This window comes from Anser anser (genome assembly GCF_964211835.1).
Source record: "Anser anser genome assembly, chromosome: 2".
Lineage (NCBI taxonomy): Eukaryota > Metazoa > Chordata > Aves > Anseriformes > Anatidae > Anser > Anser anser.
In genome coordinates, this window is record NC_139721.1 from 14,826,494 (window position 1) to 14,844,204 (window position 17,711).

Below are 17,711 nucleotides of genomic sequence, written 5' to 3' on the forward strand. Positions count from 1 at the left end.
GTATGGGACAGATCTGCTGGATCAACTAGGCCACGCTCATCAAAGGAGCAGATGTGGCACAAATACGAGTTCTGGGCAGGATCTGAGGTCAGATCCAGAGCAACTGGTGAGTACCTTGATGCTCACTTACACACATAAGATGTAGTTTTCAAATTTTCAAAGGGTAGTATCAGCTTTAGGTTTACCTGAAGTTTCTCAGAACACATGAGATGGAGTTTACACCATCAGCCTTTTTTTTTTTTTTCGTTTTTCTTTAAGAGAGCTGAAACCTCTTATGCGAATACTTTGGGACTTCAGCATCCAAAATCAAAGATCAAGGTTTAACTTTACTCCATTGCCACATGGATTTGATGATCTTTCTCCATCCTCAGTGCAGACGAAATCTCATACCCAGATTTGACTCAGATCAAATATTTTGGTCTGTTCTCTGGTTTTGTTCCCAGGCCAACCAGAAGAAGATTTTTATTTTTGAGCTTTGCTCTAATATCAATAGAATAAAACTGAAACAGAACATATATTGTTGTCTTAATGATTTATAAAGAATAATTAATGCTCCTTTCATAAACAGAGCAGGCAAACACGCCTATTTAGTGGTTAACTGGAAACAAGTTAGGTTTCAGAAAATTTAGGGGAGGACAACTGATCCCTATCTAGTGCTCCTCAGAAGCCACTGTTTCACATGAGGCGACATGGTTAATGCCTCTCTGATTCTTGAACTCCTGCCCAGCTCCTCTGTGAGATCCTATCGCTATTGCTGATAAATAAGTCTGCCTAAAGCAATAAGGCCACAACTTATTTGCTGCTTTGAACTAGACTAATTTTGCTGCCAGACCAGAGCTCCTAGCCTTTCAGGGTTCAGTTAGCAGTTACAAGTATATTGACATTTCTTTTTACCTCAGGCCAGATGAGGGAGAAACAGTTTCTTACTTTGTAGAGCACTTTTGTTTCCACTGTTTGACAGCTTTTGATAATGCATTTGGGAAGGAGAGTGAAAGTGATTTCCACAGAGGTAAAAACGTCTTCAAACTTTTCCATTCCCAAAGAGCCACAATTCATTCAACTAAACAGGACCAAAAACATTCTTAAACTTGCCTTTCCAGCAACCTGCCATGCCATTCCTTAGAGAGCTGCTTTCTGAACTTAATCAAGGCCCTTCCCAGCCTGTCTGCAGATCCCCCATGCACGAGAACAGCTCTCCATAATATGTTGCTTTGGTATACATAACTCTTTCATATCAGATAAACCAGGAGTTTTTGAGAAGCCTTTATCAAAAAAAGTAACTATCTGTGTCATGGAAGCACAGAAAGAAACTACAGTGTATTTAATCATCTGCTGTTCAGAGTATTTAGCTGTAATACTGGAAACAAACATTCAGCCTGATCTAGTGGAAGGTGTCCCTGCCCATGGCAACGTGGTTTTAACGAGATGATTTTTAAGGTCCCTTCCAATCCAAACCATTCTATGATTCTATGATTCTAAGTATTACAAATTCTTACACTTTTGCTACATTTTTCATCAGGTTAAATTCTATTTTATGCAACTTTATTTATGGGGAAAAATGTATCTCAGACTTCTTTCTCAAAAAAAGTAAATTTTACATAACAACCTGAATCTGCTGTCTGCCTAAATAAGCATTTATTTCTTGTAGTATAGATTAGATACCTATATGCCTCTGAAATCTGGTCTTGGTGACGATGTGTATGATATGCTATACTCATTATTCTTCAGCAAAGCCAATTTAAAGTAGATTTATCTTCTGAAAATCCAACCTCTTCCCTCCTTTGCCCCCAGCATGGCAAATACCTTTTTATTGAAAGACCGATGCAGTGTGAACAGTGTGATATGTCCTCACCTTTCATTATCTCACCACAGCTTTGATAAGTATGGGATCTTATTTTTGTTTTTGTGTGCTTTTACTGAGACATTTAGGAATTAGAATTTTTAGCATCAGGAATTTCATGCAGAGCCTCAGAAAACAAGCATAACTATCAGAAGAGCTATGTGCTGTTTTCATATGACCTTATTCACAATCACTATGTTAAAGGTGTTAGGTCTGAAATCATTTCAGTCTCTTGAGCTTAATGCCAAAGCAGAGACAAAGTCCATAGTGTGGCTCATTCTATTCTGCATCAAGAAGGGGCTGTATCAGAGAAGTGTTAATCTCAATTTATTTAACTTCCCTAGTTATAGCAGTACAGTAGTTAGAGGTGGAATAGGCCTACCATGTCTTGCTTCTGATCTATATCCTTGGACAAACAGGAGGTGTTTATCATACATTTCCTGAGTTTTGTCTCCCTGAATTTGAAATATAGCTTGATTGGCAGCTAAATGTTGCCACTTACCACATTTTTGAGAGTTGTTAGGGGCAACAGCGATTACATAGGGGAACTGCATTTGAGAAAGTGGCGGAAATAATTCTATTTTGGGTTCCAGTAGACTTTCTCCCCTGTAGGAGGTAGAGGAGGTTTGCAGTATGGAAGAACAGTCTCACATACTTTATATATCTCACATACTCTTTTTTGCTTCTAATATCTACAAATTTCCTTGCAGCAACATGATCAGCACTCAGCATTGCATCTAGGTTTAGATTCCGATGTGCACCGCGTTTCTTGTCTCCTATCCATTCAGAAAACACCTGCTGGAGTGTGTGAGATGGTAGGAAGGATGTGGCTGGCTTTTCCCCAGAGCATCAAGACCTCATTATAGTGTGTCCAGACATGGGGAGAACATTTGTTTGCAGTAATATAGGTATAACATCAGTAACAGATTTCTTTGGGCTCTCTAAGTACATGCTTGGTTTTAGGGATTAAAGTAGAACTATGCTTGGCTTAGAATTAAGCATGTGCTGAAGAGTGCTACTGATCGATCTCTCTATAACACTGAGACCAAAATCACAAAGATATTTTAGCACATAAGTCTAAAGGACTTCAAGGGAACCATCCATATCTTTAAAGGTAGGTACATGCTGAAGTGCTTTGCTGAATAAGAGCATTTTGAAATATTCTTTTATATCTTTTGCACTTGAAAAATCATTAGTATAGCTGAGAAGGACAAGAAATGAAGAGGAAAAAATGGAAGAAATATGTAGGGACATTTGGGATTCTAGACACAAAATATCTGCAGCACCAATTTTAGGCAGGTATGCCACTTCAAGTGTGTATAAAACAAGATTTTTTTATTGTATTTTATGAATTGACTGTAGACGATGTAATACAAGTGGGACATAATAGAATAATGAAAAGAACAAGATGTGACTAAGTCTTCTAAAAGTTTTTTATGGTCTTTGTCAGAACAAAAACTTCATCCCATGCTTTCTAACTGTCATTACCTTCACATAAAAATGTAATGTTAGAAAAAAAAATCTGTTCAGAAAATTATTTCAGTCCATCCCCAAAACACCAAAAACATGAATATTATCCACAGAATGATTATAGTGATGTTGATTACATGGAATCACGTGGAATTACATGGAATTACATGGAATGCAAGCTGGTTATTTGTTTCAGTAGCTAAAATAGGAAGCTGAAATGGTAAATAATTAATCTTTCTCCATGATGGTTATAGAACTGTAATCTTGTACCTTGTTAATGTTTTGCTGTACATTGGATAATCCTGTAATGATGCAAAGGTAAATGGCTAAGGTATGCTGGCTGTGGAATATAGAAAGAGCTGATGCCCTGAGAGGTGGACAGCCTGGGGAGAGATTTTCTGTAATGCATATTACCTTATGTGTATAAGTCCATTTGTTTAACAAAAAAAGTCCACCACAAAGCCATTTCAGGTTTGCTGGATACAAGAGCAGATGAATGAGTCGTATGATATAGTCAGAATACTCTATGATAAAAATGAGGTATTGATTCAAGGAGATTTTAATTTAGATTAGTTCGCTTAAAATGAATAATAAATTGAAATGAACTCTACAGAGCTCATGTTCAGAATGAATTATCTTGCCACTTCATTGAAACCTGAGGTAAGGAATAATTCGAGTTACGGCCCTAACCCAAATCACCAATTTTAAATGAGAATTGTACAAATAATTTGGACAAGAGAATGATAGATACGATATCTCTGAATTAATGATTTGTAAATGAATTATAGGTAATGAAGAAAAAAAAGTTTTCCTAAAATAAATCAGGAGGAAAATACATAAGTAATTTCTGTACTTTATTTGATATTATTTAATCCTTATGTGTCGAGTGATGTGTTAATATTTGATAAAATCTTACATATTGCTGCTAGTATTTCTTTCCAAGAAACCTCCTTCACCCCCCTGTCTTTCTAGGTAGGATTTTCAATGACTTATTCTGATGAGGAGCCTTTTACAATAGCTGGCAGAACAGGTTGCTAAGATGCCTTGCGCTGATTTAACCTTTGTTTACATATGATTTATCTATGCATGTTTACAATATGCATACTCACCGCCCACACTGAGAGTGTTGATATATATAAGCATACAAATACACACTTCATTATATGATTTCCTCTTGACTCATTTTCAAAGCCTCCATTTCCTTGCTCATTCTATTTACTATATTTCAGTTAAGATTTATATTCTTCACTCTACCCATTTCTCTGTATATCATTTATTTTCAACATTAAATTGTGCATACAAGATCTAAAATAGATAACAGAATTGAGCAAAAAGGGATTATGTTCTGCTTCTACTTCTTCTACAATTACAGCTTACTGTTTAATCTCCACTTTATTCATTTTCTTATTTATTTATTACCATTTTTTAAAAATAAGTTTTCATGTTAGAACTGAGAGCCTTTGTTTAACATCTAGCTTGCTAGACAATCTGGGGATCCTTTTAGGCATCTAAACTTAGTGATTTTACACTTTTTCCAAATGAAAATGAGGTGCCTGGAGAAGATTACTTGCTTGCAAGGAGTAGATGTTCTTGATTTATGACAGAATAAATTGTCTTTTGAAGGACAGCGTTCATACTAAACATTTCAAACAAAGGCATGTGGATATTTGTCTCTTGAGTGCTCCAGAATATCTCACATAGCAGGTAGGATCTTTGATTGGCTTACGGCCAAACTATCAGCTACATTAAAGCCTCCTGTTCAGATGTGCAAAGTTAGAACAAATATGCGTATTCCATTGTCCATGTCATGGCCACTGAGGACTTTAAGAAATCTTTATTACTTTTCATTCCATTTTTGCTTTTTCTGTCTTCATTTTGTTGTGACTCAGTTGTGTTCATATGAGCCCGGTCACCTCCACACAACCATCATTTAAGCAAATGTGGTAAAAGAAAACTCTGATCTTGCAAATTTATCAGTGTCCTGAGTCTAGTGGAGCCCTGCTATGTTAATAATTTCACCTACAGTACTGAACATTCAGAAGTAAGAGCTGTTTGTCTTGCATTCTTGGAATAATCATCCACTTGTATTCACTTGGAAGAAGCAACTAGAGAAAGAAAGATTTGGAGAAAAATTAATTGCATGAGTAAGCTACAATAGACTGCTAACAAAGGAGGGAGGATATCACGACAAAAAAGAAATAATCTTCTCAGGTAATTTTGTAGCTAGAGCAAGAGAAGTTTTATAGAGATCAGGGAGACTTCAGGTCAGATTTGGATAGAGATGGAAATTTCTATAGTATTATTAGGTAGGCAGATAATTATTGAGTCATTATCATGATTATAATTCTTAACCTTGAAGAACATATCTATTGACACATGTGCAATCTCCATCCTTGGGAGTTTTCTGGAAGATCCGACTGGATAAATCCCTGAGAAACCACGTCTGACCTCAGAGCTGACCCTGCTTTGAGCATGAAGCTGCATGAGAGACCTCTTGAGGTTTCTTCCAGCCTGAGTTTTCCCCTGCTCCTAATTCTGTTGCCTTTCCCATGATAAACATTATGACAGAACTCATCTTCATTATGAAAGCTGAGGCAATCTGTGATCGAATAGTTTCTGAATAAATGTAGAGAGAGGAGATGCATTCAGCAGTCATCCTGGTTCAAGTTTAATGAGATTATAAACAAAAATAAATCTGTAGCTAAGTTTCTTGAGTGATCAATATGCACATATGTATATTACATATAATGTCTTCATTTAGTAACTGTACAGTAGTAACATCATAAACATAAAGTGGAGAAAAATTCATCTGAGTGAGAAAAATTAATCTGACTAATGCAAGTAGACCAGGCTTTAGAACAAAATCTACTGGAAAGAATAATTAAATACCTAGGAGAAAGTGCAACCTGAGTTTACCAAATGTACTTTAGTACAATTTAACAGAGCTGTGGTACTTTAGTTTGGTTGGTTGGTTGGTTGGGTTGGTTTGGTTGTTTGGTTTTTAATATCTATTGTAAGTAATTTTCAAAACAAATGAGAAACAGCAGATTTAATCTACCTAAACTTCACTCAGAATTTTGGTATGATACCATGAAATAAATGCTTAAAAATGGAAAAGCTGAAGATTAGTAGTCGTACAATACAGGGATGAAGGGAAGATTTCAGTAAAGTGAAAATGTCAGAAGGGTGGGTAGCAGGTTAGAGAGAGAGCCTCTAAGTATACATTAAAGACCACTTTAGTGCAGATCTTAGCAAATGATAAAAAGTATTAAGATGTCATCAATAGAAAGAAGGATGTCATCCAAAGTTGGGGATATCATACTGAAAGGACAAGAGAGCATTGAGTTTAAGAGTGATGGAAATGGAATCGAACTCTGGAGAATAATCAATATTGTACACCTGAAGCCCAAGAAACTTCACTATCCGGTAAGAACTTGGCAGATGGAAACAAGGGGATAATAAAAATAATAATAAAATAATAATTTTTCTCCATGTTTTAAAATAAATTCAGGCCTAGACTTAGAATGTATTGTATTTGGCAACAGAAAAATACCCATATTTACCATTTCATTCAAAAGGCTATTGGGGAGAAAGAAACAGGAATGGAGAAAAATAAAAAACATACAAACAAACAACAATGACAACAAAAAACACTAGACCGTGGGCTGCATGTCATCAGGTGCCATAGACATGTACCTACTCTGTTTCATCAGGTGGTCTCTGCTCTTCGTTTACAGCAGGAAAGACTTTGCTCCCCCAGTCCTCACCTGTGGGATCAGGGAAACAAGAGACTTGGGAAGCCTGTAGCAGTGAAGACTGAGGCAAAGAAATCATTGGGTACCTCAGCCTTCTCCATGTCTGTTGCTACCAATTCTCCTTTCTTGATTATCAGAAACGGCCTTTCTTTTCTGTCTAATGTACCCAGAGCATCCCTTCTTGTTATTCTGTGCTGTGGCTTTCCTGATCTCATCCCTACACACCCGGACAGCATCCCTGTTCTCTTCCCAGGCTACATGTCCCTGCTTCCACTGCCTGTGCATCCCGTTCTCACACCTCAGTTCGACCAGCAAGTCCTTGCTCAGCCATGCTGGTTTCCCCCCTTCCCTGCTTGATTTCATACACATGGGGATGGACTATGAGGACTAGGTTGGTTGAAAGAATACAACATATCTCAATATTTATGGTCAGTGAAGCTGAAAGACACAGCACTGAGTCCAGATGTATTGTGTCTGGATTTTTTTTTCTTCTCCATGTCTGCTTCAATTATATTATTTCCAGAGCGAGGATAACAGCATTTAATCGTCTTTCTAACTTTCTTCCAGGAGATTATGTAGATATTATTCAGAAAATAATTAGATTTTCTATAATATTAGATAATATCCAATATTAGTAGATATAACTTTGATTTTAATAAGAAAATATTTCTATTTCTTAGAACTAGGAAATTATTAGAGAGGATCTTAAAGTCAATACTTTCAAGTTCCTTCCTCACATTTGATTAAACACTAATTGCAGGAGAGCCATTTGCTCCTGATAGTTAATAGGATATTTAACCTTGCACGTTTCCTTGAACATTAAGATTTTCTTATTTTGTTGCTGCTTCTTTTCCTTCTAGCATGATTCTTAGCTACAGGTAGTTAATCTCCATTCTACTATCGACACCACTTAACAGAGAAACAAGTGGATCTGAGATTTATCAAATATGTATTTGACAAATAATTCTTTCTCCTGGTGATGGCCTGAAAAGGGTTTTGAGAGTGATTTGGAGAAAAAGACAATTGTTCACCCAGGACTGGGGAAAGATAATAATTTTTAGTCTCTTTTTCTTTATTTATTTTTTCCTCTCTTTTGTTCATTTTCTCTTTAAAACCTTCACTCCATTTAAATCACAAACTGAGGACAGTACTGGACTTACTCATCCTCCTGTCACACACTGCCATGAACATATGGGCGTGCTTTGTAAAGGAACAAATCCCTGTATTGTGGTAGTTTTCCTCCAAAATTCACAGCATTGGCAACAAGGAATGTGTAAAGTCCTTGTAATAATGATGTTCCCATCAGTGGTGGGAGCAATCATCTCCACGCATGCAGCAATTAGAACAGCACTAGGAAATGAGATGGGTTATAGAAAAGAAGATCTGCTCAACCTCTTAACACACAGGCAGTGTGAGCTGCCAAATATAAAATAACTAATGCAGTTGCCAAGTTACCAGGGTCAAGACACAATTCAGACAGAAGACAGCCATATTAATAAATATCTTTAAAATAACTAAGGTTTGAAGGAGGAAATTGGTCTGCTTGTTATTTACCCTGACTGATTCGCTAAAAACTTCATCTCTCTGTCAGAATCAAGCAGAATGAATTATAAGCTTATACGTATAGTCAGTTCACAAAAGCCATCAGTGAATGAAAGACCAACATCCCACAAAGAGACACTGGTGTCTGGATAAAACTAGTGGAAATCAGCACGCTGCTGTCGATTCTCCAACATATGGTAAGATTCTTTGCATGCATGTAGATAAACAAAATCATAAATGTTGTGTTTGCAGACTGAGACTCATTTATACAAGAGGTAAATAGCAAGCCATTCTTATCAACCTAAAATAAAAATAATTAAAAAATCCATACCATTGGTCAAGGATTTATAAATAAATTGCCCATTCATTGAGTACTGGGAAGCAGGCCCACAGCTGCAGGGAAAGCCTGCTAGCTCTTCTTTTGCTAGCTGTGCATTAAGTAGCTCAAGCGGCCACTGTGCCAAGCTCAGCGATTAATGGCTTTTTGGGGTGGCTTCTTGCATTGGTCTGGTGCAGTGGTGGGTCTGGTGACTACCCCACAGACAATGGTGTGACAGTGCTTGTGGTACCCTTGTATTTTGAGCTGTCCTGCCTTTCTAAAAGCAGCTCGTCAGCTGAGTGGAAACTGCCTGGTGGGAAACTGCCAGGCATGGACAAACATCATCACAGCTGATGACATCAGCTACAAATTAAGCATTTAGGCAGCTGTGTTTTTTCTCAAAAAACAAGGGAGGCTGAACTTTGTCACATCTCTTGGAGCCCTGACGTCAGAGGGAGGAATGATGCACTGCTCCCAGCATCAGAAGCCACAAACCCACAGGCTGCCAGTGTTTGGGGACTACTGTGGGGAAATTTGATCACTGCTTGAGCTGTTCTGATTCTTTCCCCTTGGCATCCTATGCTGACCACTTTTGGAGACACAGCACAGGACTAGGTGGTCTGTCTGCCTCTCCCTCTGCCTATATTTTTCATTTACTTATCAGTTACCTTTGCAATTTCTATCTGTATTCATTGATTTTATATGGCACTGAAGTGACTAGCTTTGACTACCTTCCTTAGTTTTAGAAAAAGTCATAGCAAAACCTTCCTTAAATTAGAATCACAAAATCGTTAAGGTTGGAAAAGACCTTCAAGATCATCTGGTCCAACCACCCCCCTACCACCAATGTCACCACTAAACCATGTCCCTAAGCACCAGGCCCAACCTCTCCTTGAACACCCCCAGGGACGGTGACTCCACCACCTCCCTGGGCAGCCCATCCCAACGCCTGACTGCTCTTTCTGAGAAGAAATCTCTCCTCATTTCCAACCTGAACCTCCCCTGGCGCAACTTGAGGCCATTCCCTCTGGTCCTATCACTGGTTACCTGTGAGAAGAGGCCGACCCCCAGCTCCCCACACCTTCCTTTCAGGCAGTTGTAGAGAGCAATGAGGTCTCCCCTGAGCCTTCTCCTCTCCAGACTAAACAACCCCAGTGCCCTCAGCCGCTCCTCACAGGACTTATGTCCCAGGCCCTTCACCAGCTTCGTAGCCCTTCTCTGGACACACTCCAGGGCCTCAATGTCCTTCTTGTACTGCGGGCCCCAAAGCTGAACACAGCACTTGAGGTGCGGCCTCACCAGAGCAGAGTACAGGGGGACAATCACCTCCCTGCTCCTGCTGGCTGCACTATCCTGATACAAGCCAGGATGCCGTTGGCTTTCTTGGCCACCTGGGAACACTGCTGGCTCACGTTCAAATTATTAACATTTCTACCTTAGTAAAAATAAACATAAAAGAGGTGGGATTTTTTTGTTTGTTTTGTTTTTATATCCTGCAAGTAAATCTATAACATCACTGGGACTCCACAAGTATTTAAAGGTTCATTCGTGCCATAATAACTAAAATGGTAATGAACTGTATTGGCAATTATTATAACACAGTTGTGCATGAATAGGATATTTTCCACCACACCATGACAAAAGATACAATATGCTTGCAAAGTAAACGTGCAAATACTTACAGCTTAGTCTTTCTTGCCTCTGAAATTTGTAATAAATTAAATCGTGGACTTTTCTATTTACTTGAACTGCCTTTGGCTTGAACATTGGTTAAGATAGCATTATTTGTGGTAGAAATTTCCAAATTTCTAGAATTAGCAAATTTGTGGTAGACGTTCAGAATATAATTTTTCAGTTAATAGTTTTATCCAATCTCTTTCTTCCTAGAAAGTACTCCTACATTAAAAGAAAAAAAAAAAAAAGCTATTTCCTTCTTTAAATACTGCTTTTCCTTTTCCAGCTCTCTAGCTACGCTTCAAGAGGGTGAGAGGATTTGCTTTTAGCTAGGGAAATAATTCCCTCTCCCCCTCCTTTCAAAGACACCTGAAAGACTGGTCTTCCAGTATCCTTACTTAGACAAGATACCCTGAGAAGGAGGGGGGGGGGGGGGCTCAAGATCTTTTCCAGAAAAAGGGAAACTCCTGCAAACTGATTGTCAGTGATCTCTGATGCTTCTGTGGTTACAAGAGTGATGTTGCATTATGAAAAGAAATGTACTTTTCCATTCAGCAGTAGAAGAAAAAGTTAGAAACTCAAGTCTAACTCACAATTTATTCATCAAAGAGAGTAGGTCAGGAATTCCTTCATGTGATTAGTTTAGGCAGGTAGTCTTCATGAATTTATATGCAATTCTCTTACTTAGTAAAAGTTTTCAGACAGTGAGGATTAATCCTCAACTATTGTTATTAATTGAACACTTTCATTCTTTGGCTATTTTTTTAAATCAATTCCCATATGTCTAGGTAATGAAATGTCATTCTGCCAACCAAAGCAGTTGTTATACTGCAATGCAGTGGAGGAAAAATACAACGTGCTGGTGTAAGGAAAATTTGTCTGGCTTCACCTTCCTCTTCGTACAAAGTTTTGAAAAAATTGCACAACAGTTCTAATGAAATTTCAGGTTTAAAATGCAGATACAATACCTCCAGAGGTGTTTTTGTTCTGGGGTTGCAAGCATTAATATATGTGAAAAAATTGGAAATGTTGGAAAAGGAAAAAAAAAAAAAAGAACACAAATGTGAACTTATTTTGCTTCTACTGGATCTCTCCTTTATGCAAACTTGTACATTTTCTTCAAGCTTTTTTCTTGTAGGCTACAAAAATGCTTCTATTGGATAGTCTTTTTCCCTGGCCTATTTTTTTCAAGGGTCCTGAGAAGATTCTTTCTGATGTTTCTCCTTTTTTAAGAAAAACAGCTTTCTAGTACAACAGAAACATTTGTGGAAAACATCTGCTTCCCCTCAAAGCCTGTTTTTAGTCAGGAAATGAAATCCACACTCAAAAAACCTTTAATCCAGAAATCCAAAGTTCATCTGATTTATGCTGGCATATATTTACACAAAGCTCATAGACATGGGTTTAAGACACTGCATAAGCACTCAGTGCTAACATGTTCCATGGAATTACCAGCCTCATTCCTGTTTATTCATGACACATGAGGACGAGGGATCTCTACTTCTGCAGCTTCTGTCATTGTAAACCTCGACTGCTGCTTTCTCCCATATCTTCTTGTTATTTTCTTGCTGTCAACTCTAGTCAACAGTCCATCCGTCACCATTGCTTTGATTGTTGCCAGAGCCCCTGCGTCAAGACCACACTGTCAGCTTGACATCCTGCATGTGGAACAATATGTCAGGGTTCACCTTCCCACTGCAGCAGGGATTTCTAGCAGCTAAGTGCTGTGGGGACAGGCTATTGTTTGGAGCAGGCAGATGAAAAAAGCTCTTCTCTCTCCTGGTTTTACTATTTTTTATTTTTTTTCGTTTGATCGTTTTGATTTACCCCCCTTGTCATTCTGTTTTCTCTCCTTTGCTCATGTTGTTGCTTTGATAGAATCTCTTATCAAGGAATGTCTCTTGAAAGAAATGAACATGATTTTGTTTACTCTGTTGGCCACAATTAACAGAAGCATATTGCACCATCTTCATTGGGTCTGATTTCTCAGTAAACACCAGCAAAATGCGTCTGTGAATTCTGACTCCCCCGAGTTTTCATTAGATTGCATCAAAACAGTTTTAAACAGTATGTTTTACGCTGGAAAACAGTGTGTTTGCTGTCATCTTTTTCCATGTGTGCAAAAACACACACATGCACTTACGTATGTGTATAAAATTATCCAGACAGATACATAAAGCTGGCTAAAGCAGGGCAGATTCAAGATATGAGCTGACACAGAGGTAACCATGCTATATCCCGTGGCATGGTTTAGCTTTTGAAATGGCTGCATGTCCTTGCATAGCTGAGAGTTCCTCAGTGAAGGAATGCCATGAACATTGTCTCTCTGTCATGTCTGTAGAGCCTGCAACGAGCAAAGAGGATCAGAGGGTTTCCATTTTGATCAGTCATAGTCAATTAGTACACTTATGTCTTTCATTACATTATTTGATTTAAAAAAAAATAAATTAAGGTTATATTTTGGTATAAAATGTGTCCTTTTTCTTCTCCCCAGTGCATACTCATTCTCTTGAGAGTCTTATCTTGAACAGCTTTTTCTCATAGTCAGAGCCTTGTACTATTAAATTGCCTAATTGGTCCCACAGCGTGAGAATAAAGCATCCCAGAGCACAAGATCCTGCAAAAGATCTGTTTCAAGAGCATCTTCCCTGGTTGCAAATTTGTTGTATTTCCCGTTGATGTAGTCCAGGACTGCGAAAGCAATGGAAAGTTCCTGTTTTGATGTTCAGGGAATGAAGTTGCCACAACAGATTTTCATATTCCCCGCTGGAGTGGTGTTTTTTCTGGTTGCAGTCAGCGTGCCCAGCTAGGAGACTTGCTGATTTGCTTACTTCAGAGGAATTACCTAACACATATAAAATGTGAGGAAGCTCGGACATCTGCCCAGAGATGATAAAAATAATAGTTATATTTTGATAAGGCTTTGCTTTCTACTTTCTATTATCAAATAAATTTATATTTATCAATGGAAATCAGGAGGCAGCCACTCTCCTCATAGTTGCAGCTACTGGATGGCATCATCACTAATATTTCAAGAAGTTGTTCAGTTTTATACCTTTCCAGGTGCAGCTGCAAGCAGAAAGGCAAAGTCTTCCAGGTAAGAGAAGTGTTAAAAAAACTAATGAGCAGCTCCTGTGCAATCTCGAAGGCAGCATTTGACACAGCATAAAGACAAAAATGTCTCCAGAATTGGAAAGAAGACTTTTCAAAAGGAGTTTTAATCCAATTGTTGAAAGACATTGAATTATACAAAGTGCTAATGAATATAATTTGATGCAACTATCAGAAAGGAAAATTGCATTTAATATCTCCATGGCAGAAAGTGCATCAGAAAATAAAGGAAAAAGTGCAGTTCATTACTGGAAAAATGACCAGGCATCATTTCCTGAAGGCGATCAATTCCTGAACTGCCAGTAAGTGGTCTGCCTGTGTCCGTGGTGTCCGCGCATGTCAGGAATTCATCAGTTTCTCTCAGAAAGTTTATGACTAACTCTGACAGTACTTGGTCAGATAAATTCTTGTTTTGGTAAATATGTGTCATTCAAACATATGAAATGGACAAAAAAAATTAGAATAATTTAAATTTAAAGATGAATATAAAAAATCACAGCTGTCAGCTTTCAGCAAAAATAAATGTCAGACTCTCCCAATCCTAATGATAAGCTGGTATGTCCAATATTGGAAAAATCATCTGTGGTTTTGTGAGGAAAGTTCCCAAAGTAGTTTAGGTGGTGTTTTTTTTTAGAGGCATACCACTTACAAAGCAAAGGCGTTCCCCAGCCCTGGAGCAGGGACCTACACAGATGCAAAGGGTGGGAGCAGGGACAGAAGAGATGAGATGAGGACAACCTCCTCCACCACAGCAGAACAAGACATTTATCCCAGTCTGGCTCTATGTGCAAGCAGAGCTGCATTACTACCAAAAGAAGGAAGCTATAAAAAAAGAGGAGAAACAAAATCAGAAGGAGGAAGATGGGTTTCTTTCATGCAATTGCCAGAATTTTTCTGATTCTTTTTAGTATAATTGTGACATTAAATGTCTTGTGGGCCAAGGACAGGCTGCCAACTTGGATGAGAAATTGCCCTCAAGAGAACTGAAAGGACAGAAGGGCATCACCTTCTCTCAAAGAAGACAAGAGGACTTTATGACTGCCCATCCCCAAAAAATCAAGGTCATACTTCAGGTCCAAATAAAATGAGACTGGCTTGAAACTCCCAAGATTGAACGAAAGGATAGGTTTATTATATTTACTGCCTGATTCTTGAGCCTGGTAGTAAGGGGGCATTTGTGTTACATTTTTAAATTTCCCAGTGACCGTTCGGGTTGGACTTTGTGGCTGCCTTTTATTCTTTAGAAGAAAAAAAATAGGGAGCTGAAGGAGCTGAGATTGGCACTGCGTCACTTATTTCCAGAGGTATACCATAAACTACTACAAGAGTCAATGAAATACTGACAGTTGTCAGCACCACATATACTAAAAAAGTGTCAGGAATCTGACTTCAGCTTTGCAGAAATGAATAACACAAAGTGCAATTTCAAAGCAAGCAGAACTGGGGGCAAGAAAGGCTTTTGTCAGATTCATGTTCTCATTTCCATATGACTCTTGACCACTGCCCATATGGTTACATTTCCAAATATCTGTCTGAAACTTTTTACTGGTCAGAGAACTTTGGGGGTAGATTGAAGCAGAATATTCTCCTTTATCAGCAAGTTTTTCTTCCTATATACTTTCTGCTGAAGAATTTTAGCAGTCTAAAAGTTTCTCTGTGACTACAATAGCTCTCTTTCACAGGTAGATGTATTGTTTAATGTAAATGCTAACATAGCCTTATGAGTTTAGACTTAATTTAGTGTCTAGTAATCCATTGTTAATGACATTTCACAGCCTCTAGGACAGCAGAATGCCCTAATAGAGTAATATCCTTTTCCATCCCCATTATTTGCCAGATATGGGCCAAAGACTATTTTCAGTGTTAGTGGTTTAACCCCAGATGAGTTTTGCTGAGGTGAAAGTCAGAGATGCACTGGGGTGACAGAAGGTGATTAACTCACAATTTCTGTGTTTTGTTCTTTTTTGGAGAACTTCTTATTCTTGCTGCACTTGTCAGGGTGCTTGTCTCCCTCACAGAGTCCTGTCAATGAGCTGCAGTAGGAGTTTTGCTGGAAATGCTGCATTTTGGAGCCCAGCAAGACTCTGACAGCATGCCTGGCAGCAGCGTTGGTAGGGCTGAGCTCCCCTCTGCCCAGCCACCACAGATGGGATCAGGCAAAGGGCAGGGCTAAGACAAAAGGTTTATTAAGTGACCCAGCTGCTATGAGGATATATTTTATTTGTGCTGACATATTTGCTGCCAGAAGGAATGACAAAGTGCTCATCATTCACTTGCTTTCTCTAGGGCTGAGGGAAATGGAAATCCTGAAGGACTTAGCTGGGGCATCCCATCAAGATGAGCCACGGGGTTTGATGACGTTATGGCAACTATGAATGAACAGGCAGGGCAAAGGGTTGCCAAGAGGAAGCTTGAAGGACACCAAGACACCATGCATTTCTATTCATCACTGATATCCCTAAGGAGCCCTCCTAAGGGAATCTATGCCGCGTGTGGTGAGGGACTCCAAGTGCAGAATCCATTTTGGATCTGCTGGGAGAGAAGGAGCAGAAAGGCGACAAAGTCCCCAATTCTCACTGAACCCTGTGGCTCTGATCATCAGTGACTGAATTCCCAGCACTACGAGAACTTGCAAAAGACTGCGGCTGTGACAATATAAAACAGTGACACTTTTTCCCTTACTTTCTGCACTTCCCCAAATGTGTTGTTACCCTTTCGTTACCTTACTCTTATCCACTTCCTTACCAAGAGGTTTCCTGAAGTTCTCAAACACATTCTGAGGTAGAAATATAAAACTGAGTGTCATCAGGACACTCTTTAGGCCATTTGTCTTTTGAATTAAATTGAGCATTTGTAAAACAGAAGTTAATCTGCCTTTCTATGAAGGCTCAGGGGCTGAAGAGCAATTGTCCTGCCTTACCCCTAGGCTTTCTCTCTTCAAGGGCTTGCAAGTCAGTAGGTACCACATCACTCCTAGCCCTAAAGTTTCCGTTAGATCAAGGAAAGGACATCTGAGGACTAGTAGGAGGTTCCTTATCTCTAACAAGAGATGCTGCCCCCTCTCAATCACACAAAGTAGCTGGCAAAAACACGTAGCTTCACCGGCTGGCCATGCAGATGTAGACATCAGAGACTGGGACTTGTAAGGCAGAGATCTTAGTTTTGGGCTGCTTTTTTCTTGTTTCTCATTAAGTCCCAGGAGTGAAACTACAGCCTTGAACTGATTGAAATTTTTCCATCTCACCTTGAGGAGAGTAAAAATTTCACCTGCAGAGTTTGAGGCTTTTCCTCTCTGCTAGCATGTGCAGAAAGTGTAAGGCTTGACTTCCCAGGGAACCAAAGAGAAGAGAGGCTTTCTACTACTAAAAAAGAGTTTCATTTTAAAAGCTAATTTTAATCTCCTTTTTGATACCCTGTCCAAGAAAAGGACAAAGCAGAGACTACCATGTGTTTAGTGTTGCTAGTTTAGAACAGAAATAACTTTTGTTAGAAGTCAGTGAATTTAGGAAATGCTTTTTGTAATGACAATAGAGAACATAATTGTTATTTGTGATGAACTAGGAGCAGATCAGATAAAATTAGGATAATTTTGGATCTTGGCCATAGATATTTGGTATTGTAAGAGATAAAGACTGCAATACTTTTTCTTTTCTTTTCTTTCTTTTCTTTTCTTTTCTTTTCTTTTCTTTTCTTTTCTTTTCTTTTCTTTTCTTTTCTTTTCTTTTCTTTTCTTTTCTTTTCTTTTCTTTTCTTTTCTTTTCTTTTCTTTTCTTTCTTTTCTTTTCTTTTCTTTTCTTTTCTTTTCTTTTCTTTTCTTTTCTTTTCTTTTCTTCTTTTCTTTTCTTTCTTTTCTTTTCTTCTTTTCTTTTCTTTTCTTTTCTTTTCTTTTCTTTTCTTTTCTTTTCTTTTCTTTTCTTTTCTTTTCTTTTCTTTTCTTTTCTTTTCTTTTCTTTTCTTTTCTTTTCTTTTCTTTTCTTTTCTTTTCTTTTCTTTTCTTTTC

General features: G+C 38.4%; 2 long non-coding RNA genes across 2 annotated transcripts in view; both read right to left on the reverse strand.

The window, feature by feature from the left end:
* Positions 1-17,711, reverse strand: part of LOC310894109 — a 397,944-nt gene that overhangs the window by 312,903 nt on the left and 67,330 nt on the right. The window lies entirely within an intron of this gene.
* LOC310894511 lies at positions 4,115-10,055 on the reverse strand. Its single transcript, XR_014579973.1, has 3 exons — positions 8,939-10,055; positions 7,011-7,077; positions 4,115-5,415 (listed from the first exon to the last, which is right to left on the reverse strand). It is a non-coding gene; the product is annotated as an uncharacterized lncRNA (long non-coding RNA).